The sequence below is a fragment of the Canis lupus genome, chromosome 10, assembly GCF_011100685.1.
Source record: "Canis lupus familiaris isolate Mischka breed German Shepherd chromosome 10, alternate assembly UU_Cfam_GSD_1.0, whole genome shotgun sequence".
NCBI lineage: Eukaryota > Metazoa > Chordata > Mammalia > Carnivora > Canidae > Canis > Canis lupus.
Genome location: NC_049231.1, coordinates 3,731,541 through 3,757,809, shown reverse-complemented (window position 1 = coordinate 3,757,809; position 26,269 = coordinate 3,731,541). Strand labels below are relative to the sequence as shown.

The 26,269-nt window shown below is 36.9% G+C and overlaps 1 protein-coding gene across 9 annotated transcripts in view; it reads right to left on the bottom strand.

The window, feature by feature from the left end:
• SLC16A7 (solute carrier family 16 member 7) overlaps positions 1 to 26,269 on the bottom strand; it is a 166,035-nt gene that overhangs the window by 99,971 nt on the left and 39,795 nt on the right. For 5 of the 9 annotated variants that reach the window (XM_038549845.1, XM_038549848.1, XM_038549847.1 and 2 more), the window contains one exon: positions 1,329 to 1,384. The exons of 3 other annotated variants lie outside the window; for them this stretch is intronic. The gene's annotated coding sequence lies outside the window, so the exon portion shown is untranslated. Of the gene's footprint in view, positions 1 to 1,328; positions 1,385 to 7,854; positions 7,906 to 26,269 lie in introns of those variants that run through there. One more of the 9 variants, XM_038549849.1, reaches the window with a different exon arrangement.

Below are 26,269 nucleotides of genomic sequence, written 5' to 3'. Positions count from 1 at the left end.
GGGATGGAACATCCTTCCTCCAGGTAAGAATACAAGTAAAGCTATGATTTTACATACTAATGTCATTTTTCCATTGTCTCACACAATTAGAATATAAAGCAGATCTATCCTATTGCAATAGGTGATACAGAACTGCCAGCCACTTCAGCCTTCATTGTTTGCTATCCAACTTTAGTCAAAAGTCAGCTAATAGATCAAGATATTTCTATAGAGGAGAGGTCTTCTGGGGGGAAAGGTTAAATAGGTGATGGAGATTGAGGAGGGCACTTGTGATGAGCACTAGGCGTTGTATGTAAGTGATGAATCACCAAGTTCTACTATGGAAATATTACACTGTATGTTAATTAACTGGAATTAAAATTGAAGCTTTAAAAAGAAAGGTGTTCCTGCAAATTTGCATTTGGATATAAGCTCTCTGCTGCAAGCACATGATGATGAAAAATATATCTGAAAAGAGAAACCAAAATAAATAACTAAACTAAATGGTAATGGTAATGGTAATAATAATAGTAACAATAATAAACATCTCCACTGACTACAAGCACAGTGTGGTGAAACATGAGTTTGCTGGCCACTCTTGAAAACTGTGTGAAGGTTTCTCAAAGAATTAAAAATAGAGCTACTGTATGACCCAGCAACTGCACTGTTGAGGATTTACCCCAAAGATGCAGTGAAAGACTGAGACACCTGCACCCCAGTGTTTATAGCAGCAATGTCCACAGTAGCCAACTGTGGAAGGAGCCTCGGTGTCCATTGACAGATGAATAGATAGAGAAGATGTGGTCTATGCAATGGAATATTCCTCAGCCATTAGAAACGATGAATACTCACCATTTGTTTCAATGTGGATGGAACTGGAGGAGGGTATTATGCTAAGTGAAGTCAGTCAATCGAGAAGGACAAACATTATATGGTCTCATTCATACAGGGAATATAAAAATTAGTGATAGGGAATAAAGGGGAAAGGAGAGAAAATGAGTGGGAAGTATCAGAGAGGGAAACAGAACATGAGAGACTCCTAACTCTGGGAAATGAACAGGGGTAGTAGAGGGGGAGGTGGGCGGGGGACTGGGGTGATGGGGTGATGGGCACTGAGGGGGGTACTTGGTGGGATGAGCACTGGGTGTTATGCTATATGTTGGCAAATCGAACTCCAATAAAAAATATACAAAAAATTAAAACCTAAAACAGACAGTAAAAAGCCAAAAAAATAATAAGTCTGCTGGAATCTGGAGCCAGAAGCAGTCAATGAAGCAAAAGTTCATGTTCTGTGTAGTAGAGGGAGGACTTGAACAAGTGTTCCATGCAAGATCAGAGATGAGACTCACCCACTGATGCAAGCCAGGTGCCAGTCTAGGCCTGTCTTCCACTCCCTCAATTCCTCCTGAATGGAAGAAACAAAAATAAAACCGTTGCCCATCACCACCTGGGGCAATATTTTTTTACACTGAAGCCAAAGAGACACAGGCAGAACTTTGCAACAAAAATCAAATGAAGCTAGTCCACGGCTTATGTCTAGATTTCTATAGATTTCACACAAGCACAGGATGTGGAGGAGTAAGAACTCTCTTACACTTTGAAAACGGATTTTTGAAGCGATGCATATCTTATAATCATTAATTCCTCTCCTATGTACCCGTTTGTGCACAAGAAGACAAGTAAAGAATGTTTGTAGCTACATGGAAATAAGAGTTTTAAAAAATTGGAAACAATTCAAATGTACATCAATAAAAGTTTAGATAACTAACGTATGTACATTCTTGTTAAAATGTCTATATTACCCAAAGCAATCTATACATTTAATGCAATCCATATAAAAATGCCAAAAGCATTTTTCACAGAACTAAAACAAACAATTCTCCAATTTGTATGGAACCACAAAAGACTCCACGTAGCCATAACAATCTTGAAAAAGAAAAGCAAAGCTGGAGGCCTCACAATTCCAAACTTGCAAGTTATATTACAAAGCTGTACTGACCAAGACAGTGTGGTACTGACACAAAAACAGATGCACAGATCAATGGAACAGAACAGAAAACTCAGAAAGAGACCCACAACTATATGGTCAACTGATCTTCGACAAAGCAAGAAAGAATATCCAATGGAATAAAGATAGTTTCTTCCACAAATGGTATTGGGAAAACTAGGTAGCAACATGCAGAATGAAACTGGACCACTTTCTTACACCATATACAAAAATCGATTCAAAATGGATGAAAACTTAAATGTGAACCAGGAAACCATCAAAATCCTAGAGGGGAACACAGGCAGAAACCTCTTTGACCTCAGCCATAGCAACTTCCTACTAGACACGTCTCTGGAGGCAAGGGAAACAAAAGCAAAAATAAACTATTGGGACTTCATCAGGAAAAAAGGCTTCTGCACAGCAAAAGAAACAATCAACAAAACTAAAAGGCAACCTACTGGATGGGAGAAGAGATTTGCAAATGGCATCTGTGATAAAGGGTTAGTAGTCAAAATCTATAAAGAACATATCACGCTGAACACCTCAAAAATTAAAAATCCAGTTTAAAAATAGGCAGAAGACATAAATAGATATTTTTCCAAAGAAGACACAGATGGCTAACAAACACATGAAAAGATGCTCAACATCACTCATCCTCAGGGAAATACAAATCAAAACTACAATGAGATCACCTCACACCTGTCAGAATGGCTAAAATTAACAGCACAGGAAATAACAGATTTTGGTGAGGATGTGGAGAAAGGGGAACTCTCTGCACTGTTGGTGGGAATGCAAACTGGTGCAGCCACTCTGGAAAACAGTATGGAGTTCCTCAAAAAGTTAAAAATAGGACCATTCTATGATCCAGCAATTGCACTACGAGGTATTTACCCAAAGGATACAAAAACACTAATTCAAAGGGACACATGCACCCCAATGTTTACAGCAGCATTACCCACAATAGCCAAATTATGGAAACAGCCCAAGTGTCCATGACTGATGAATGGATAAAAAAAGAGATGATATATACACACACACACACACACACACACACACACATACACACACACACACACACACAATGAATGTTATTCAGACATAAAAGAAAAGAATCAAATCTTGCCATTTGCAACAATGCGATTGGAGCTAAAGAATATTACACTCAGCGAAATAAGTCACAGAAAGACACATACCAAAAAAAAAAAAAGAAAGACAGACACATACCATAGGATTTCACCCATATGTGGAATTTACAAAACAAAACAGATGAACATAGGGGTAAAAAAAAAAAAAGAAAAAAAAAAAGACTCAACTACAGAGAACAAATTGATGGTTACCAGAGGGGAGGTGGGTGGGGGAAAAGGTTAAATGAGTAGCAGGGATTTAGGAGGGCCCTTGTGATGAGCACTGGGTGTTGTATATAAGTGATGAATCATGAACTTCTACACCTGAGACTAGTATTACACTGTATATTAACTAACTGGAATTTAAATAAAAACCTGAAAAAAAATATGTATATTCATGGAATGGAATATACAGAGTTAAAATGGAATATACAGAGTTAATATATACACAGCTAAACTATATGTTTGAGCCAGCTCAAATAAATCATATGGCAAAAGGATTAATCAGTATGATGCCAATATATGAAGTCTGATAACTCATAAAACTTTATGAAATATTATACATAGAAGCACATATATATGTGTGTGTATATATAAAGTATAAAACTAATAATAAGAATAACCCTCAAATTCAGCAAGTCCATTATTACAGGAACAGGTAAGTGAAGAAGGGGAGAACAGGGGAGGGGAGAAAAGCATGGGTCTCCCTCTGCATCCATGCATCATGAGTCCTTAAGTACTAGTAACTATACTATGCACATACTGTGTGCTTGGCACCATTCTAGGCACTGCGGATAAGCGATCAACAAAACGGACTAAAACTCCTGCCCTTACACAACTTATGTTCCAGTAGAAAAAGAGGAGGAATCAGAGAAGAAACTTGCCTGACAAGTTCGGCATGAAGCAGAGTCGAGGTACACTGTAACCCATACCCAGATATACAAAGAAGAGTTATGATGCCAGGTTATTTTAACAGAACTCTCGGGTTAGGTGGGAGAGGGGATACATGCACTATATATGGATTCGTGTCTCCAAGAACTTCTAAGCAGCCTATACCACTTTGAAAATAAGTCATTAAAGAAGGAATGGAGAGGCAAAAGATAAAAAGTAGAAATACTAGTTTCCCTAGAAAATCTCCAAATTCCCAATCAACTTTTATCTGGGGGATAAAAAAGACAGATAAAAGAAAACACTGAGAAAAAAAAAAAAAAAAAAAACAGGTGCTTCTCCATATGCTTTCTCCTCTACCTACTGTCTGCGATGGCTAATACCATGCATCCACTTGGCCTGGCTATGGTGCCAGCTGTTGGGTCGGCCGATAGCCTCGATAACCGCTGCACAGGTATTTTATAGAAGTAATTCACATTTATGACCAATTGACTTGAAGTGAAGAAAATTGCCCTTCACAAGGGTGAGCCTCATCCAATCACCTGAAGGCCTTAAGAGTGAAAACTGAAGTTTCCCAAAGAAGAAAGAATTCTGCCTGAGTCTCTAGCCTCCTGGCAGGCCCTACGAATTCTGGACTCAAGACCAAAACATCAGCTCTTACGTGAATCTCCAGCCTGCTAGCCTCTCTGCGGATTTCAGACCTGCCAGCCCCTGTAACTGCATAAACCAAGTCCTTAAAACTAATCTCTCAGTCTTGCTTCATTGTAGAACTCTGACTGATGCAGAGGACACAGCACGGAGTTACAGAGGATTGTTCTCAAGCCTTAAAACCCAAGGGAACTTGTTCTGCTAAGTTGCAAATTTGCTTTAGACCAGTCACCCTTTTTTTTTTTCCCTTCCACGCTCTTCCTTTTTGAAGGGGAATATCTATTCTATGTCTGTCCTACTGTTTTATCTTGGAAGCAGATGACTTGCTTTCTGGGCTTCACAGGTCCACAACTGGAGAGGAACCTTGCCCCTGAGGATCTATATACCCCAAGTCACACCCTTTAACCGATTTAGATAGAATTTGTTTTGTTTTGTTTTGTTTTTATTTAGATAGAATTTGGGCTTAGAGGTGAGGTTACAATGGTTTACACTTTGGAGGACACTGGGATTGGATTGGGCGAACGTATTTTTTACATGGGAAGGACATGACTTTGGAGAGGGTCAGAGGTTGAACTGTGTCCCTAAAAAAAAAAAAGTACATTTAAGTCCTCACCTCCAATAGCCTATTTCCTTTTATTTGGAAATAGGGCCAATAAATACGTAGTTAAGGTTATGCTGGAGTAGGGTGGCTCCTAATCCAGTATGACAGGTGTCCTTATAAGAATACGAACAGATAAGACACAGAAATACAGACAGAAAGCCACGTGAAGACTGAGGCATGGATTGGAGTCACGTTCTCACAGCCTGGGTGTGGCCGTCAAAAGATAGAAGAGGAAAGGAAGGACCCTTTCCTTTTGAAGCTTCCAAGAAAGTACAGAGGATACAAAGCTCTCGTTTCAGACTTCAGATCTCTAGAGCTGAGAGAGATTAAGTTTCTGTTGTTTTTAGCCACCTAGTTTGTAGTAATGGCAGCCCTAGGAAGAGCTCAATAAGGGTTTATAGTCTACCAAGTAAAGTTTTATGTAGGTTCGCCTGATTCTCATACTAAACAAGCGAAGGAAGCGTTATTATTATTGTTATAAAGCCCATTTATAACTCACTTAACAGAGCCTCTTATAGGTTATGTGACTTATACACAATTTGCAAAGCAAGTTACCTGTGATGCTGAGGCCTTGAGCTAAGAGTTCCAACACTTACCCTCTACAGCATTGGGAGCTTGGTATTCTCTGTTTATCTTTTAGATAGATCTGTGTGTGTGTGTGTGTGTGTGTGTGTGTGTGTAGGTAGGTAAGTGCAGAAGGGATTTAATAGACTTTTCAGCAATTCATGGAGCACATCTGATAATGGGCTAAAGGAACAGAGACTTTTTGATGGTAACCTGATTTGCATATTCCCAAAGGAAAACTGAGAAGTAGGTGAATATCCAATGGACACAGTGAATTAGAATAGCGCCTACATATTAATATGTGCAAGCCTGATTCTGAATATTGGCACATCTCATAATAAAGGTTGAATAGAAGAGTCTACTAAAAACGTGATAAGAAATCTATACATACTCCACTTTAAAAAACCACTGTCTTAATCGCCAGGGTCTCAAAACTTAAATTTTAAAATCCTCGTAAGCCAAATAATTGTTTTATCTCTGCAGAGCATGCAGATTATTTCAAAACTTAAATGAATATAGTTCCTATTTATATGCATATCTTTATTTTACTCATTTTTACATTTCTGTAATTAGTGAAACTACAGCCACTTAAACGTTAAGTTATAAATTATGAACGTGTCAGCATGGTTTTAATGCATATCAAACTGAGTATTGGCAACACTCTTCTTCTTTAACCTTGAGAATTTAAATGTACCTAAGCAAGTCCATATACGGAGAGAAGAACAGGACTATATACATGAGAATAAACGGACACACACATTTTAGCAATGTCAAGGGTCAATCTAGAAAATATCACCAGAGTATTACACCTTAAATGCCAGTGCTTATTTAGCTATACTTCCACATAAAAATGTATTAAGATATAAAATATGATTTCCCATTCAAAAAACAGTAGGAACGCTAATGACCATTAACTCTATTGTCCTCCAGTAAATGAAGACTTTGGTGTTAGTCCCAGGTCTCCCAATAGCTGTTGTTACTTTCCCTCTCTGGACTCTGGTCCTTGCACATAATGTGATGTTCTCCTAGATGCCTGCTAGCTCCAAATTCCAATTGCAAAATCACCGATCACTGACTGACATTTAATTGTAATTCAAAAGAAATATAAATGAAAAACCACCACAATAAAACTTAGCTTTTAATAATTACTCGTCTTTATCACTTGAGTCCCAATACAACCTCTAAAACCAGTTTTCTTGACCTTGGATGCTTGCTAAATTAAGATAACAATGTCCAGACGCTCTAGAAAAAAACGGGACTCTCTACATAAATTCTTCTAATTTGCAGCTCTAGTGGCTTAAACAATCCCTCTCTTTATCCTGGGAATTCAATGCAGAATATGATCACCTTATAAATGTATAGATATTTTTATTTTTAGAAACCAGCTTTGAAAACTGTAAAATTTAGTAAGCAATGTCTTTAATCACGTCTAAACTATACAGATAGTATCACCTGCAATGTAACTGTCAATAACTTCTTATCTTGTCATAATACAATCCCTAATATTTTGGGAAGAAATTACCTAAGCCTCATAAAAAAATTAATTTATTTTTATAATTTTTCCAGTGAAGTACACACAGAAATTTATAAAACATGATTTAAAATGAGAAAATCAGCTTATTTTTGACATTGTTATATAACATCAAATAAAAATTAAATTTTAGTGATTAAAGATTGTGTTATTTTCAAAATGTCAGTGTTAAGCAAACCTTAAAATTTTCCTTACTAATGAAGACTTGGCAAGCTATATAATTTTAAGTAATTATGATTAATATATCTTTTTAGCCAAGAGGCTTAAGAATGACAAGTCAGTTTTAGAAAAACATTTAAATCCTATTTCCATCGAAAGCAAGCACAGAATACCTCATTAGCCTTACCTCTATACAACTCAAAAGCAAAATCTTTACAAAAGGGCTAGTCAATATTTATAGGTTCTTTTCATTGTTTTCCTTAAGCTTAGAACATGAAATCAGTTGATATTAATGAAAAAAAAAAAAAAAACCCACGTCTATAATCTAAAGAATAGCCTAACATGGGTACAATTTGTATTCTTTAAAAGTTACCTGGATGGAGAACAGAAGTTTTCTACTTCTCGCAGGGCTCAGAGCTGAGAACAGAGGCAACTGATCATTAACTTTTAGCCAGAAGCAATCTTGCACACATACCTCAAGAGACTCTTTGCTTTTCCCTTTCCTCTCTCTTCTCTCAAATAGGGGAAAGGTAGCCCTCTATTTTCTGGAAGAACTTGCTTTGACAGGCACAATGAGTTCAGACTTTCACAGTGTAAAGTTAACTTGGCTTAGATCATATCCCAGCTCACAGAAAGCAACCATTTCTGTCAATTTGAACTGCTAACTTTAATCTTCTAATTCTTTTTCTCTGAGTTGATATACCACATTTTCAAGTGTATTTACCACCACGTGATTTCAAATTGTGTATAGAAAACAATGCAAAAGTCCTATAATATATAAATTAATATGCCAGTGACTCTTCACTGAGTCTAGGACTAGATAATTCAGTATGGTATGAACAATAATATAGAGGCCAAGGTCAGGAGCACCTGGGTGGCTCAGCTGGCTAAGTGTCTGCCTTCAGATCAGGTCATGATCCTGGGGTCCTGAGATTGAGTCCCAGGACCAAGTGCCGGATGAGCCTCAGGTGAAGCCCTCCATGGGGCTCCCTGCTCGGTGGGGAGTCTGCTTGTCCCTCTACCCCTCCCTTCCAATTCCCTCTCATGTGCTCTCACTTGTGCACACACGCATGTGCTTTCTCTCTCAAATAAATAAATGAAATCTTTGGAAAAAAAAAAAGGAGGCCAAGGTCATGTATTGAATTTCTCAAGCAGTTAGCTTCCTTTTGTTGTTTAATCATAAATCATATTCCGTATTGACCAGCCATCCTGTAAATGCATGTCCTCTATCAGAAAGGGTCCTAGCGTATGAGTGTGACATTTATTCTGATAGTGAGTCAGTGTCACCATCTCTGATTTGAAGAAATTACACTAACCTTTGGAGAAATGAAGAGCTATCATTTACTGGGTGTTTCTCATATGCTAGGTATTATTTTACCAAACAATTTATATCCATGACCTCTTTCTCTAAGCCATAAAATATAGACATTATGATACATACTAATGAGGACACTGAAGCTCATAGTTTTGATTACTCATATGTAAGGTCATTTGTCTGATAAATATTGGGTCCTGGATTCCAATTCTAGTTTGGATTCAAATCCCTGTTCCTCTCCAGTGAACAGCAGGCCATCCTACCCATGGTCAGTGGGTGAGGGGAATTTGATTCCTCACATAAAAGATGTTATTATTTATACCCAAGCATTAAGTGATAGCTAGCTGTAAAATATGCTGCTCAAATATTTTATTTATTTGTTTATCTATTTATTTAATTTTAAGTAGAATCCACACCTAGTGTGGAGCCCAACACAGAGCCCTAACTCAAAACCCTGAGATCAAGATCTGAGCTGAGATCAAGACTTGAGCTAAGATCAGGAGTTGGACGTTTACTCGAGCCACCCAGGTGTCCCCCAAACATTTTAAAGGGCTGCATTTCTAAATGCATATACTGGTTACAATAACCAAATAATAACATAAATAATCTCTGGACATTTCCACTAATTTATTTAATGAAATAAAGTAAATGCCTATATACATAATATGGCATGCAATTATTCTGTCTCTTTTATTAAAACTAAGTTCAAAAAATAAAATAAAATAGTTAAGAAATTTTGCCTAATGCAAAATTAGATATACACTTAAGCTGAAATACACAGAACAAATTGTACTATGGATTTCACATTTATGTAGTATATACAATAATCAAAAGCAGAGAACATCTTTACAGACAATCTTCAAATACCTCTGTTCGAGAACAGCACAGTGTTTAGTAGCTAACAAATGTTCAATTATATTTACTTGGGGTAAAAATTACCTGACATGATATAATTAATCAATTAATAACTTCATTTTGTACTCTGTAGATATACCTCAAAGTAGATTCATTTTCAAAAAAATGGAATAAAATTTCAATAAAGTCATGTGCTTTATCAACTGCTTTAATATATTACAAATATGATAAGACTTAATTTTACACAAAGAAATAATTATCACTTTATTAAGTAAAGCATGCTATTAATTATATCGAGAATGCTACATTTGAAAAGCTCTCAAATGTATAATTTATATTTTCCACTAGTATTATTATAAAAGTTCTACAGCTAAACAAAATGAGAATTACAGACACATATCTAAGTTTGATATGTAAAAATTATGTCATCAAGAAGGTAACTTAATATAAGGCCCATAAAGATTAGAGTTGGGAGGAGGCTGTACAATATATTTTGTACTTATTTTATATGATTTGGTTTATGATTATCACAATATTAAATCCTTGAAAAATTACTATTCAAGGGATAGAACCCATGGTCTGTTAAGAAAGTCCATCAGAAAAATTTAGAGAGCTCTTAATTATAAATATTTGCTTTTTCAATGTAGAATTTATTTTTCTTCATATAAGATATTTCTCCCACCAAATTATTTTATCATCTTACTTAAATATACACTTTTAGCAGATCTACCAAAAAAGTCAAAAAATTACCTAACTTAAAATTAGCATTTGCTGAAGTAGAAAAAATGGCAAATATAACTAACTGTCTTTAACGTGCAACTTTGGACACCTATGTAATCACAGTAAAACATTCAACAAGTTGGCTTTTTTTCAAATGAGAAATGTATCTTAGTTAAATCACAGAGAAATCATGTTATTAAAGTTGAACAACTAAATTCTGTGGGATGTGAGATAAATACTGACAGTCATGTTTGCTACACAAACCTTTGAGAATAGAAAAGCCACGTGCAAAACAGACTTGTTCATCACAAGCCCTGGGGAGAAAAAGGGCTGGAGGTGACTAACCTTTGCCAAGGTTACAAATTCTCAAGAGCAATTTAAAAAATATGGTAATGTGAGACTTTTTTAAATTCTAGTTTCTAGAATTCTTCAATAATGTGGGGACAGTAAAGAGAGGAAATATAGTCTCAGGGGAAAACCTTGATGAATAGCATGTGTGCTCTTGGAATAGATTATTAATTCTGCGTTTGAAACATGACAATAAGTTCTTGGCAATGAATTTGTTTATAGCATTATTCCCAAGTTCCACGCAGCATTTGTACATTTCCCTTGTGAGATTTTGATGTTTTGTGTATTATGACTAAGGAGTAAAAACTGAATTAATGTGGAAAGCCAAAGTTTATCATCTGAATAAAATGTGCAAGAAATTCCACAGAGCAGAAAGTTCAGGTATATACTTAGGGTGAGAAAAGCAGGGAACTAGTCAGAGGCAAAGAAAAAACAAAAAAGAAAAGAAAAAGAAAAAGAGAAAAAACCCAAATGCCTCCCAAACATGATAGGAATCTTCCAATGGATTGCTTTTCTCACCCCAATAAAACTTTTTATCTTATTCTTTTCCTGGGAAAGAGTATCATAATCTGAACACTCATTCTGCACAACTGATTGTGATCCTATCATTTTTCTGAATTCCAGAACTATAATGGAAATAAAAAGAATACGTAACAGAAGAAAACAATCCTCAGTTAATGATCCCTCAGAGTTACAATGTAAAAAGGAATTTTTTTTTTAAACCTTGATAAGCAGCAAAGGGAAAAAGTCTTCAGTTAAATTTGCTTTCACAGAATAATTCCTTTAAGGTTTCAATGATTCCTTCAAGGTTTGCTGCCACAGGAAAATACAACGGGAGCCAATGCAGTCCTAAACACAAAATATACAAGTATTCATCCATTTCAACAGAGTCCCCCCTTTTTGCTGATGACAGTGACCCACTGGTTGAACAGAATTATTGGAGAGTGATTTATGTATATGGAAATACTTAAGACCCTTCCTTCTTTGTCTGTCATCCAGTCAATAGGAGATCCTACCATATGGGGCACCTGGGTGGCTTAGGAGTTGAGCGTCTGGCCTTCAGCTCAGGGTGTGATCCCGAGGTCCTGGGATCGAGTCCTGCATCGGGCTCCCTCCAGGGAGCCTGCTTCTCCCTCTGCCTGTGTCTCTGTCTCTCATGAATAAATAAATAAAATCTTAAAAAAATTTTTTTACCATATTCAGCCAATTTAGGAAACATGTTCTGAGAGAGCGCTTTAAAAATCTGAAAAAAAAAAAAAAAGAAAGAAAGAAAAAATGTCTTCTGAGCCCAGAACCTTTGACTGCACTCAGCTCTCTGCCATCACCCTCAGAATGCACTGGGGCCTCACAGTTTTCCATTAAGTATATGGGCATCCTGCTCATGACTCAGCTCAAAGTCTCAGAGTCAGCACTACTGTCTCCCTTTCTCTGCCACAAGGACTCAAATCTATCTCCTTTTCTTTTTTCCCACAAACATCATTTAATTCCAATAAATTTGGTAGCTTTCCAATTGTTATCTCAGCATCCTATCTCTCTATTTGAGCAAAGCCTCAATATCTTTATCTAAATTAGCTAATATAGGTTCAGACCGTAGCACATTCCTAGTCAAAGCTGGTCAGTAACTACCTGCCACCCCTTCCCAACACTGACACACCACAGTCCTCTATATGCACACACGCACACACACACACACACGAATACAAGGGGACAAGTTATAAAATCATATGATCAATGTGTACTTTCCATCTATTGCTATAGCCAAAAATGCTAACAGTAGTGTTTTAATGTGCTTTGGCTTTTCATTGCCATTAGTAAATTAGAAGCCATTAATCCTCCTGGTTTTAAAGGCACTACAAAGACATTAGACATTAACAAGATATGAAAAAATGGGGAGTTTAAGGCAACATTTCATCTATTGGCCCAGTCATATCTCACTAGGTATGAGATTTTTCCACACTTCAAAGTAAGTTTATTCTTTAATTTTAAAAAAGCTTTAAAATTTTTTATTTTATTTCATTTTTAAAAGAATTTTACATTATCTCTACACCCGGTGTGGGGTTCAAACTCAGAATACTGAAATCAAGAGTCGCATGCTCCACTGACTGAGTCAGCCAACTGCCCCTTTAATTATTGTAAATGGAAGTATAAAACCTTCAAATGCTGATGTAATGGGATATAAACAAGAAAAGTAGAATGGCTATGACCAAAAAGACCAGAAATGAATGCTGGAAAGAATATGGAGAAAAGGGAACCCCAGTGCACTGCTGGTGGGAATGTAAATTGGTGCAGCCACTGTGGAAAACATTAGAAGGGTTCCTCAAAAATTAAAAATAGAACTACCATGTGATCCACCAGTCCCATTTCTATGCATGCATATACCTGAAAATATCATTATCCTGAAGAGATATCTATGCTATTAATATTAAGTTCACTGCAGCATTATTCACGATAGCCAAAGTATGGAACCAATGTAAGTGTCCATCAATGGAAGGATGGAAAAAGAAAATGTGATATGCATGTGTGTGCACATGCACACACACACACACTGGAATATTAGTCAGTCATTAAAAAAAAAAAAAGATTGATAGACCTTGAGGGCATTATCCTAAATGAAGTGAGTAAAACAGAGAAAGACAAATAGGTATGATCTCATGTGCATGTAGAATCAATCTAAAAACACTGAACTCATAGAGACAGTAGAATGGTGGAGGGCTAAGAGGTGGGGTAAATGAAGAGATGTTGGTCAAAAGGTACAAACTTTCAGTTATAAGATGAATACATTTTGGGGATCTGAAGACAACATGGGGACTATAGTTAACAATACCATATTGTATACTTGAAAGTTGCTAGAAGAATAGAGCTTTCATTGTTCTCACCATAACAACAAGAAGAGAATGATAATTACGTAAGGCATGTTAATCAACCTCATTGTTGTAATAACTTCACAATATATACCTGTATCAAATCAGCACTTGTACACCTTATACAACATTCTATGTCAACTCTATACCACAAGAGAACTGGGAAAAAAAAAAAAAAAAACGTAATGTAAAGTCACATGGTAAAGGCAGTTTATAGGAGTTATATCCATGCCCTAGGACTTAATAAAAATCATATGGCTTCAATTTTTTTATTCCTCTGATTTCCCTGTGTGGACTTGACTTTTCTGGTATCCCTCTGAGCAGCAGACAGAGTACAGGGACCTTCTTTGCCTTTGGCTGGCCTTGTGAGACAGGTCCTAGCCTACTCACTAGATTTGATCCCTCTTGGGAACCAGCTATTTCTATTTCCTACTATGGTGCAGCATAGCTCCTTGCTGTCCTTCTTCACACTATTTTAAAGGATTTTTTTTTTTTAATGTCTCACTTAGTATTAGAAAGTTTGGGTTTAGACATACACTCTACTTCCTACCTTGAACAAATTACCTAACCTCTCTGAGTCTCAGGCTTCTCACCTACCTACTGGTTTCATATTTCCTTATGGAGACACTTCTGGTAAAATAACACTTCAGTTCATGTCCCATGTGATTGCTGAATTTAGACGAAGGAAAAAAAACTAAAAGCAAGCTTAGTACAGATATTTCTAGGCTCTCTCTTTTCCATATGCACCTTCCTACAGAGGAGGTACATTCTGGTTTAGTCTCTACCATGTGATAATTTTACTAGGGCAAGCTCTGTTCCTACAAAGGAAAAGCCCAAGTCTTGGAAATAAGTTCAACTAGAAACCCCATCTGATGACATATCCAAACCATATTTTCCAGGTTAGCATCATTTTTAAGAATCAAATAGATGAGTTGAAAGGACTAGCTGAATCTATTTTTCCCTTGTATCTATTAATTTAACCAACATTTGGTGAGTAGCTACCATACAAAAGCCATTATATTATGAATAGTAGGGATGCCAAGATAAATAAGACAAGTCCTCTCTTCTCAAATAGTCACTCTTCCATGATGGAAGACAGATTAATATACAGTTAACAAGTCTGAATTATTAAAGCTAAAATAAAGATATAAAGTATTATTAGAGTTGTCTTAGACTGTAGTTTTTATATAATTTAACTCATTTTGTATAATTTAACTCATACATTCACATACACTAAAGGTAAGAACCAAAATCGTAAAATGGCCTACTCAAGGCATCTGCCATAACATCAGAAAGCTGTTAAGAAATGGTAGGATTTGATAATCAGAACAATATCACAAAAATGTTTCCCTGGGGTTGCCTGGGTGGCTCAGTTGGTCAAGTGTCTGCCTTTGGTCCAGGTCATGATCCCAGGGTCCTGGGATGGAGGCCCATGTCAGGCTTCCTGCTCCACAGGGAGCCTGCTTCTCCCTCTCCCCAGGACCCTCTCTCTCTCTCTCTCTCACTCTCTTAGTTTCTCTCTCAAATAAATAATTAAGAAAAAAAAAAAAAAAAGAAAGAAATGTTCTCCTGTATCTGAAACCAACAGATTCATTATTAACCAGATTTTCCATGGATACATTAGAAAATGTGGCTGATGTGCTTATAACAGGAACTCTCAATTTATTATTTCTGGACCATAACATGAATGGAGAAGACTAAATACTTAATTTAAAATTTCCCTAGGTTTAAGACACTGCCAAAAATATATAAATCTGGCCAATTTTGCCTGACAGAAAAGCCTAATTATTGGTCATCACCACTAACATCAACCCACAGCATCCATAGTTTGTGTAGAAGAAATGAGGACACAGTGAGGGACTTAGTGGAATGTCTTATGGGGAGAATATTGTCCGGGATGCTCAGTTTACCTCCATACAGAGTATTTGGTACATAATTTACTTGAAATCTTCCATTGACTCATTCATTCCAGTGACTATTTTGTTCAAATTTTTTTTTTTTTTCTGCCACCCTCTGTCAACTGCTGGATCACAGTAAAGTAGAAGCAAGAAAAAGCGATACCCTTCATAGGTTCAGTGTTCAAGTTTCTCTGAAGAGGCCACACAATAATCTACCTACTTCCACACAGTTATATGCCTTGGCGAAAGCCCTCCTAATTTTCTGTGATTTTTGGCTGCAGCCAGGCAAATGAGATGCCATTTGGTGACATTTGAGAGGAATGAGGCCTGTAAAATAGAAGTTAAAGGAACTAACTAAAGGGTACCACTAAGACATCAAACGTATTTGAGGAAAAATAGAAATATTATTTAACTAAAAGCACACAATGTGATTCCCAGTGAATATTTCTAAATGACATACTAAATTCACCTGTGATTATAGTTTTTAGGTATCCAATTGCTAGAGAAAACTTGGGGAGTATTAAAAACAAAACAAAACAAAACACACACACACACACACAAAAAAAAAAGCAAAGGCCAGTTATTCCATAAGAACAATGCATTTTCCTACTGGCCTTTGCATATAGGAAGGAGTAAGGAGATCTTATATCCAGCCTAACTCCACCATTAGGACTCTACTATTTCAGGGGTCACTGGTTCTTCCTCACAGTAGTAGGAAAGCCTTGAACAGACATCATTTATCTATTGACATTCAGAGGTGCATGACACATTTGGCTGAATATATCGTGCCTTGGAATATTTGGCTACTATGGCCAAAGTCAAAAGGCTGACTTAATATATGCTATCAGGCCTAAAGGAGACCCACCACACCACAGCCAGGCATAGAGAATATCACATTGACAGAAACAGCAATTTCTATCCATCTACTTCCTAGCTCCTCTCTTAACAGAATGTCTTTGCAAATTCAACATTCAGACTTGTTTCTCACTTGCAAAGTACTTTTTTTTTTTTTTTTTTTTTTTTTTTTAGATCTAGGCTCTCTTTTTACAGGGTGCTGCATACTTTTCCTAGAACCAAGAAATGTGCATGCTTGAACAGTGACATCCAAACAAACCCAAAGACTTAACAATATGACAGGTAAAATTGAAATACAGATGAATTAAATGAAGTGAATTATTATAGACTATGCAAAATTTGCTCCATCCACATGCTAGTGATAATGAGAACAGACAAGGAAGAGTTATTTAAAAGTACAAGAGATTTTTAAAATTACATTAAATAGCAAATAATGAAGTTGACAGAATTTAGTTGCATTAAAATGCCTCTACACCACAGGCATTCACCCAAAAGTTTTGGACACTCTCCAGACTGTATCTGAAAATAAAGTATGACTCTAGAGAGTACAATATTGAAAGAATAAGGGACACCTGGGTAGCCCACAATTGAGTAGATACTCAATGCCCTTCGGCTCAGGGCATGATCCTGGGATCCAGGATGGAGTCCCACATCAGGCTCCTTGCAGGAAGCCTGCTTCTCCCTCTGCCTGTGTCTCTGCCTCTCTCTCTCTCTCTCTCTCTCTCTATCTCTCTCTCTCTCTCTCTCTCTCTCTGTGTGTGTCTCTCATGAATAAATAAATAAAATCTTAAAAAAATATTGAAGACAAAAAAAAATATTGAAGACATAAAAGTAATAATAATGATAGCAGCTAATACTTAGCCTGTACTGTGTGCCAAGTACCTAAGTACTTAACATAAATGAGCACAGTTAATTTTTACAGAGACCCTATGAAAAATATGCTTTTTACTCTTTTCATTTCACAGATGAAAAAAAGTGATGCTTAGCTTATAATTAGTTAGGAATCAGGGCCAGGATTTGAACTCATAGTCTCAGGATCCATAATCTGTGTACTTCATAAGGGGCAGTCAGAGACAGCCAGTTCTCTTAGTAAATCATGCATCCCAAAGGAACCATATGATGTATTATAACCTATCTCAAAAATAAGATACTTAGTATGGGACAGAAAGTAACAAATCAAAGGAGCCAATCCCCCCATGACTGACCTAATGTTACTCTGGCATAAACCATTCTACTCTCAGGCTTCCCCCAGGTGCAGTGTCAGCCTCTATTAATTTTCTACCGCTACCGTAATAACCACAAACTTAGTGGCATAAACCAACACAAGTTTATTTATCTTATAGTTTTGGAAGGTCAGAAGTCTCTCTGGGTTAAAATCAAGATGTCAGTGGGAGGCCAGGGGGAGAATCTGTTTCCTTGTCTTTTCCAGTTTCCAAAAGTCACCCATATTTCATGGCCTGGGCTGCAGTCCTTCATCTTCAAACCAGCAATGCCACCTGAAGTCCTTTTAATGCAACCATTTCTCCTTCACTTATTAGGTTCCTGGGGATCACACTGGCTCCATGCAAATAATCAAGGATAACCTTAAGGTCATCAGACTAGCACCCAAACTTCTCCCTCACCAAGTAACATATTCATAGGGTGTGAGGATTAGGATATGGGAGCCATGATTCTGACTACCACATGGACATACCACAATTTGTTCATGAACTTGAGGTAGAAGACCCTACAGTCGGTCTAGAAACTGTTCATGACAAACGGCTGACACAGCTTTGTAAATTTATCACACTCCTCTAACAATACAGCCACAATAGGCAGGAATCCAACCCAAAAAGGAAATTTGGCCACTTCAATATAATTCTGAAAAGCGTTATTGGTTATAAGAACATCAGATTTCAAATTTTCTCTCTTAACAATTTATGAGTCTTGATTCAGTACCAAGCATCAGTTTTCTCATTCACACTTGCTCTACACCAGGATCGTACTGAGAATCAAATTAGATTAAATCATGGGTGTGGAAACCCTTTGAAAGAAAGCCTTATACAAATATAAATATAAGAAATTAATATTTTTGTTCAAATTATAGTTACTTTTTAAAGGGTTCCAAAAATAAATTTAAAAAGTATGTACCTATGACATGGGGAACAAAAGCAGAAGGAAATGTAGATAAAATTAAATGTCCTTATAACCGCCAGCCCACTGACAAATACTTGAGGCTACCTTCCTTCGGGAAGCTCCCACCTGTCTCCATGGGAATGCCTTGCTGGAGAGAAAACCCACCTTGGCCTGACAACAGCAAGGCCTCCAGGATCCTGTGAGTCTTCTTAAGCATATGAAAATCCTTTTGGAATTTCCCTTATCTTTACTTCCCCCAATCCCCACATATATAATCAGTTACTCCTCATAATCCCAGGGCAGCAGCAGCTCTTTCTGCCCACAGGTCCTGCCCTGTGCCTTAATTAAAGCACTATTTTGCACCAAAGACATCACAAGAATTCTTTCTTGTCCATTGGCTCCGGACCCCAACAAACCTCACCAAAAAACATTAGAAAAACTACATCACCTATAGTCTCCACATTTCTTTTAAAACCAGCATTTGCATTCGTAATAATAACATATTTCTTATTTTTGAAATTTATCATTTATTACCTTTAAAATAGACTTCTGGGACGCCTGGGTGGCTCAGCAGTTTAGCGACTGTCTTCAGCCCAGGGCGTGATCCTGGAGACCCGGGATCGAGTCCCACATGGGCTCCCTGCATGGAGCCTGCTTCTCCCTCTGCCTGTGTCTCTGCCTCTCTCTCTCTCTCTCTCTCTCTCTGTCTCATGAATAAATAAGTAAAATCTTTAAAAAAAATAGATTTCTGATGAAGGAAGAGTTTATATCCAGTTCTTTTTTATACACGGAGAAACTGAAGCCTAATCTCTTGACTGAGATCACACAGGATATGGAATCATAGAAGGACTGAAGGCTGTTAGTGCCAACTTTAAAATCCATTCAATTTTTAAAAACAGACTGAAACACCAGCCAAGTCAATATTCCCATTCACGTTAAGACCGATCATTTCCACAGGCAGCATGACTTGGCCTCACTAGACACACTGAGGGTGCTCACAACACAGTTCTGTTGGCACAGAGTCCCGGAGTCCTTTGGTTTCCAAGATTCCCCTAAGTTTTCACAGGGAAGCATCACCTCTGAAGAATGAACCCTACAAGAAACTGAGAATAACCATCTAAATATTGAGATGCATGTTTAAAAATAAAACAAAAAGGTATCCAAGTCCATGTCTGAAAGACTTGGCATGGAGCGGTCTATTGCTCTGGCTGGAACTGGTCTTTGTCTTCTCTAAATCTCCAGGGTTGTATTGAGAGACCCTCATTAGACATGGGCATGTTTAATTCAATCACGTCACTTTGCCACGAATCCTCCATTGTACCCCGGTGCCTGCCTTCACATTTTCTGCCTTAAGTCCTATTTCCCAAAGTGCTGGGGAGTTGCTGCAAGGACACCAAAGAGATTCCCTTCAGTCCAATGTAGTTGGGCCTTCAAAACAATGACCTGTTTTTAACTCTTAGGAGACTTTGTCCCTCCACTTTTGGTAGGGTAACGTGTAAGTACCTGTACACGTCTGTTTATAAAGCTCTCCTTTTTTTTAATAATAAATTTATTTTTTATTGGTGCTCAATTTGCCAACATACAGAATAACAGCCAGTGCTCATCCCGTCAAGTGCCCCCCTCAGTGCCTGTCACCCATTCACCCCCACCCTCATCCCCTTCCACCACCCCTAGTTCGTCTCCCAGAGTTAGGAGTCTTATAAAGCTCTCCTTTGAAATTATTACATAAATACATAAAAACTCTATTTACATTAAATTTACTCATTTAAAAAATTAAAGCAGGAGGAAGATTTCTAAGCTCTAACAATAAACCAAGAACACCTTCAAAAGTTTTAAAGGTTATTTAAATATGTTTCACAGGAGCAAAGACTAGGAGGAAAGAATGGAGGAAATACAGTGTCATTTGAATAGCCCAGTGTCATACTGTCACCTAATTTGACCAGAGAACTATGACATTACAGTCTAAAATGGAAGGAATTCGAGACTGGCAGTCAATCTGCTTATTGTGTTAAGTTCCAAGACTATCCTAGGCAGACTAGGAACATATAATTGTCTCCTTTAGTAAATAACACATGGAAATTTGTCAATTCTACTTGCAAAGAATTCCCTTGCAGTGACAATTAAATTCATTTGCATTTAGAATCAATATCCGAATACATTTTTAAAAATTACTAGCATTATCATACCACAATAAGTAAGTTTATATGATAAAGTTAACATATCTAAGGACGTAACATCCTATGACAATTTTCTTTCTGGCTTCAGTGACTACCACTGAACTATATAATTCTGAATTAATTTTATTTAGAGATGCAATGATATACGGGTACTATTTGCTTGCTACAATCTCCTTTTGTCTACATAATTACATTCCTTATCCTTTGCCTAAAAAGCAACTTCTCTCATATTTTGATTCCCAAATGGGATAAGATAATGACACTCATAATTTTTTTTTTCTTCTCTGTGTAGCTCAACTATAAATCTAGAAAACAATGTATATGTTAGCAGTGCCTGGCTGGCTCAGTCGGTTGAGCATCAGATTCTTGATTTTGGCTCAGGTCACAATCTCAGCATTATGGTCCACCAAAGAACGTGAGCTTAGAAATTCTCTGATTTCACCCTAAATTTTAGAACATAGAGTTAATTTTAATGTACAGTATTTTGTTATATAAAAATAGGGCAGTAAGTTTTCTCCTTTGCTTTAATGTGCATCTTTTTTTTTTTTTTTAAAGAAACAAACCTTAAAAGGTAAGTGTTTGTGGCTGATATGCAAAAAAAACAAAATTCTGTGACAGATTTTTGGTCAAGTTGTTTCCATTAAAAAGTACTGATTTTATTTTTTTAAATGTTTTATTTTATTTTATTATTATTTTTAAGTAGACTTCAAGCCCAACGTGGGGCTTGAACTCATGACCCTGAGATTAAGAGTCACATGCTCTACTGACTGAGCCAGCTAGGTGCCCCAAAGTACTGATTTTAAAAACTAATAATTTAAAACTGCCACACACAAACACACACACACACACACAAAATGGTCCACAAAACATGTTCCTTTCTTTCTGAAGGTTTTACGATGCACTGTTATCATTACCAGTCTTTTACTATTAAACTTAAATGGCCAATTGACACAAAAGGACTAACTGGACAGCTACATGATTCTTCCATCTTTTTTTTTTTAAGAGTGGGAGTTCTAGGTCTGGTATATGGTCATCTCAAAATTAATTGACAGAAATTTTCATTGCAATTAAAATGAATTACCCAAGGTTCATGATCTTTTCTAACTTGTGGAAAAATTTTAATTAAGACATAAATAAAATATATTTTTATAAAGGTGTTTATTAAAGGGGCTCACTGTATGATGTCGTGGAGGGAAATATTCATGTTTACACATGGTTGATTATTATCTAGAGTGATAAAAATGAAAAAGTATATTAGCTGAAATAGGTAATTTTATAGATACACTTCACAAAAAATAGACAAGAATTCCTCCAAAAATAAGAAACTGTTTTGGAAAACACAGTAAAGCTAAAAGTAATATTTAACACTATTACTACTAACACACATACCCAAACTTTTAGAAGAAAGAGCATGTAATCCTCTTCTCCTAGGAAAGAGTTTTCTCCCAAATTTATGAGCATCATCTATTTACGTTTTACAAACATTCAGCATTCATTAGAGCTTAAGAAAAAGTTCTTCGAATGAATTATTCATTCGTCCCTCAATCCTAACTCCATACTTTATGATAGTAGTTAGCGTTAGTAATAAAACCAAAAATAACTGAAAACTCTTCTATTATTTTCCTTTAAATCTCCTTCTCCCTTCTTTTCCTCAAAAGCCAAGAAAATATGTTTGTTTTGGAAGCAAATGGCAAACACTTAAAGGAGAATGTAAAGTAAGCTATTCTTGATCAAGGCAAAAATGTAAAACCACATCAGCTGATAGATGGCTGACAGACCCACGGTTGGAGAACAGTGAGGACATTATGGCAAAGCTAACGAGTAACATTCCTTTTGCTTCAATGACTGGCATGTGGCACCACGTCATACTCTAAGATATCCCAAAACAAATCCACTGTTTCAAGCTTACACAACCACCACAGGTGATCTTTGAAAGTCATAGGAGACACAGTCTCCCAAGCCTTGTCACATGCAACTGCAGAAACAGTACTCACAGCTACTACATGCAGCCATTTTCATGGCCAACTTCAAGACATTCTATTGCACACCTTAACCAGCAGTATCATCTAAAATCTCTAAACAAGTATAATAAAATTATATGAGTGGAATCTAAGGAAATGACTTACACCATCTCAGGATGAACACGGAGTGAGAAAACATTAAAACGAAAGGTTTTTTATTGCAGAACTTTAACAAAAAATGTGAACGCACTAATCTCATTCACGTATCTTTGTTAGGGAGATATAAATCCTCTTCCCTTCTAAATGAGGAAGTCAGACATGAAAGAAAATGTACTGGTATTGAAAACAAATATAATTTCTTTAGCATTGTACTGAAAATTAACCATGAGGAGGGACAAATCCAAGACACATTGCAGAAGCAGATCTTAAGCATAGTGTTTTTGTTGTTGTGTCACCACGTTTATTTCTACGATGCAGGTGGGGGTGGCTGTGAGGGGGGGCTTGTATGGGAAATGTGAAGAGAAATATATAGGAACTTCTACTAGCTGTTTTGTTGCTGTCTCCCCTACAGACAAATTTACATTTATCTTTCATTCTATGAAGCAAAGTTCCACCAGAGCCTTTAGCAATACTGTTTTTACATACAAGTAGGGTGGACAAATATGGTAGGGTCCCCTTAAGAATATACCTGAGAGCCTCCAACTAGAGGAAGTGTAGTTGACCAAGGTCCCAAGCGGCTGAGCTCTGAAATCCATTGCTGGATTTGTAGAGTCCTCACTTCCCACTGGCTGCTCCCAGCCAGCACATGAGCATAGCAGGGACACTGAGTAGACTGTACCTGGGACACATGGGACTTCTCTGGTGACCGATGTTGGCCTGGGGATTCCCTCACGGTCTTGCCTGGCCTAAATTGAATATTCAGTAGCTATCTCTGGGGGAAATAAACCATTATTCCTAAGCTGTCAAACTCAGGCTGTTTCACAAACATCAGAAATGACTAAGTGTGAAACTTAGTTTTAAAATAATTTTCAAAAAAAAAAATAATAATTTTCAGCTTCCCGGTGGTATTCCAGGAAGCTGATTGCAGCAAATGGGCTAGAGAACTACACACAGAGACATTTTTGTTCCCTGTAAATATAACCTCTGATAGGGGTATCTAAAAGTTAAATGGACTGCTCCAATCCTCTCAATTACTCTGTGATAATACATCCACATTTTACAGAACAGGAAACACTCGGCTTAGAGAAGCCATGCTTTCAGGGTTACACACTTTTAGGAGCAGGAGCCAATATTCCAACCTCAAACTTGTTCACCCTCTCTTTCCAAAATCACCATAAAGTTAGAAGTTGAATGATCCTGAATGTTTGCATCAGTTACCGAGCGATGGTCAAACTACATGGTGTGTAAAAATACTTCCAGTGCTAAACTTTGATGAATTTTATGAGAAAATTCACATGACAATATCATAGCTGTTTTATTTCATATACCCCACCTTTCTTTTTCATGCATCATAGAACAAGGAAATGTATAGATTGAGCCAATTTAAAATTCTTAATTTGCAAATTGAATTTAAATTAAAAAATAAAATAAAATTCTTAATTTGTATTATAGTCACCAAAGTACTAAGGTAAAACTATGTTGTTTTTAAATATGGCAATGAAAATGAATATCATTTATTAGGAATCTGTTCTAATAATCAAAAGATGACATATAAGTTCTAAACACTAAATATTATTTTTTAAAGATTTTTTTTATTTATTCATGAGAGGCACAGAGCGAGAGAGAGAGAGAGGCAGAGACACAGGCAGAGGGAGAAGCAGGCTCCATGCAGGGAGCCCAATGTGGGACTCGATCCCGGAACTCCAGGATTGCATACTGAGCCAAAGGCAGATGCTCAACCACTGATCCACCCAGGCATCCCTAAACACTAAACATTAAATCAATAACAGTGTAATGCTTTGAGCAAGTGAAATATCAGAAAAATGTGTCTACAAAATATGTACTAGTATCATATTTAGGATTTTTCAGGTAAATGCTATTAAGCAAGATGATAAAACCAAAAATATAAATCCAATCAATTTTATCTAAATCTTCATTGAACTGACCAACAAGGTATGAGGCCAGTACCTAGAGAACTTTAGACAGCACCACCCCCCACTCCATTCAAACGTTAATATGGTTGACGTCAAGTCATGGCGCTACTTGGAATCAAAATAGCAAAACACCTTTATATTAAAGTTCCATTTACAAATTCCACTGGTGCCTCTGCTCTCCATCACTCTCAAGCTCTAAATGAACTGTTTCTCTAATCACTAATCCTCTTTCTCAATCTCAATTCACAGGGCTAGGTATTTTTTTCCTATTATGTTTATGCTCTCCATCCTACCACACCCTCTTGATATCCTTCCTAACATTTTCCACCATATCTTCTTGAGTCTCTTTTTTTTCCACCCATTTTTTAATAAACAAACTTTCTCATTCCTAACACAGACATTGTGTTGTCTCCACACATCCTTTTAAAGCCCTGACTCACATGTAGTACCCTGGAATACATATCCATATCATCAAATCCAGAACACAGGCTCAGCATAATCCTTGTTCTGCTTTGTGGCTTTCTTTTGTGGCTTTCATTTCTTTTTTAACTCATATAAGGAAATCTTTCTTCAATTAAGTTCCTTTCACCAAGCTTTATCACCGTGAATACTAAGACTCCTCCGCTTTCAGGTCATTTCCTCAAAACCCATTTCTTTTCACTCCCAAGTTCCATCATAATCAATATCCATAATCAATACCCATGCACTATGATTGATATCTTCTCCACAGAATTCATGACCTCCAGTCCCACTCTCCTTTTAGTAACTCATTTTCAACTTAAACCTAATGGCCAAGCTGAATGCCTCTACCACTGGAGTCTGAAACATTGAAATTCTAACTTCTCGATTAGTTTCCTATCTTTCATGCAACCTTAAAAATGTTATTTCCACCAATCCTTTATATTTTCTGACATCTTCTCCCAAATTATTAGTCCTTTTCTAAACTCCATTTCATCTCTGTCTAGCTGCCATGCTGATCTTCATTCAAATCCCAGTTCTGCTATTTATTGATAAAATATCTTGGGAAAGTTACTTAACTGGATCCTCAGTTTGTTTTTTAAAAATGAGAATAAGCACTTATGCCTCATAGGAAAGAAAGGAATAAATATGGCATCATATTTAACATGCTAAATATAATTCCTAGCACATCATAAGTACTCAATAAATATTAACATCACCACGCGTCTTCCTCCAACAATGAGCTTGAAAATTCCAAACTCAGAATGGGCCCTGCGAGTATAGTGCTGAGTAGAACTGGGAGAAAAAATTACCTGTGTAGAATGATGCCACTACACATTTCAATTTCAGCAAGCTCCTCAATGCCTCTCCCGTAACCTTTCCTCACAGCAGCTGGCATTTCCCTTTCCTTTTCATTGTAGCTCTATACACCCTCCCCTCTTCTCAAGTTCCCCAGCCACCCGCAGTCATCACCTGTGGTCCATCTGGCTTCTTATTCTTAGAGAAAACGGTGGCCATCAGACCAGGCATAAAGTCTCACAAAGTCTTGTTCTTGCCTATACACATTTCTGTGTGTCTATCAGTTCTTCACTCATCCCCACATGCCCTCAGCTGATAGGTGGTCATTTATTT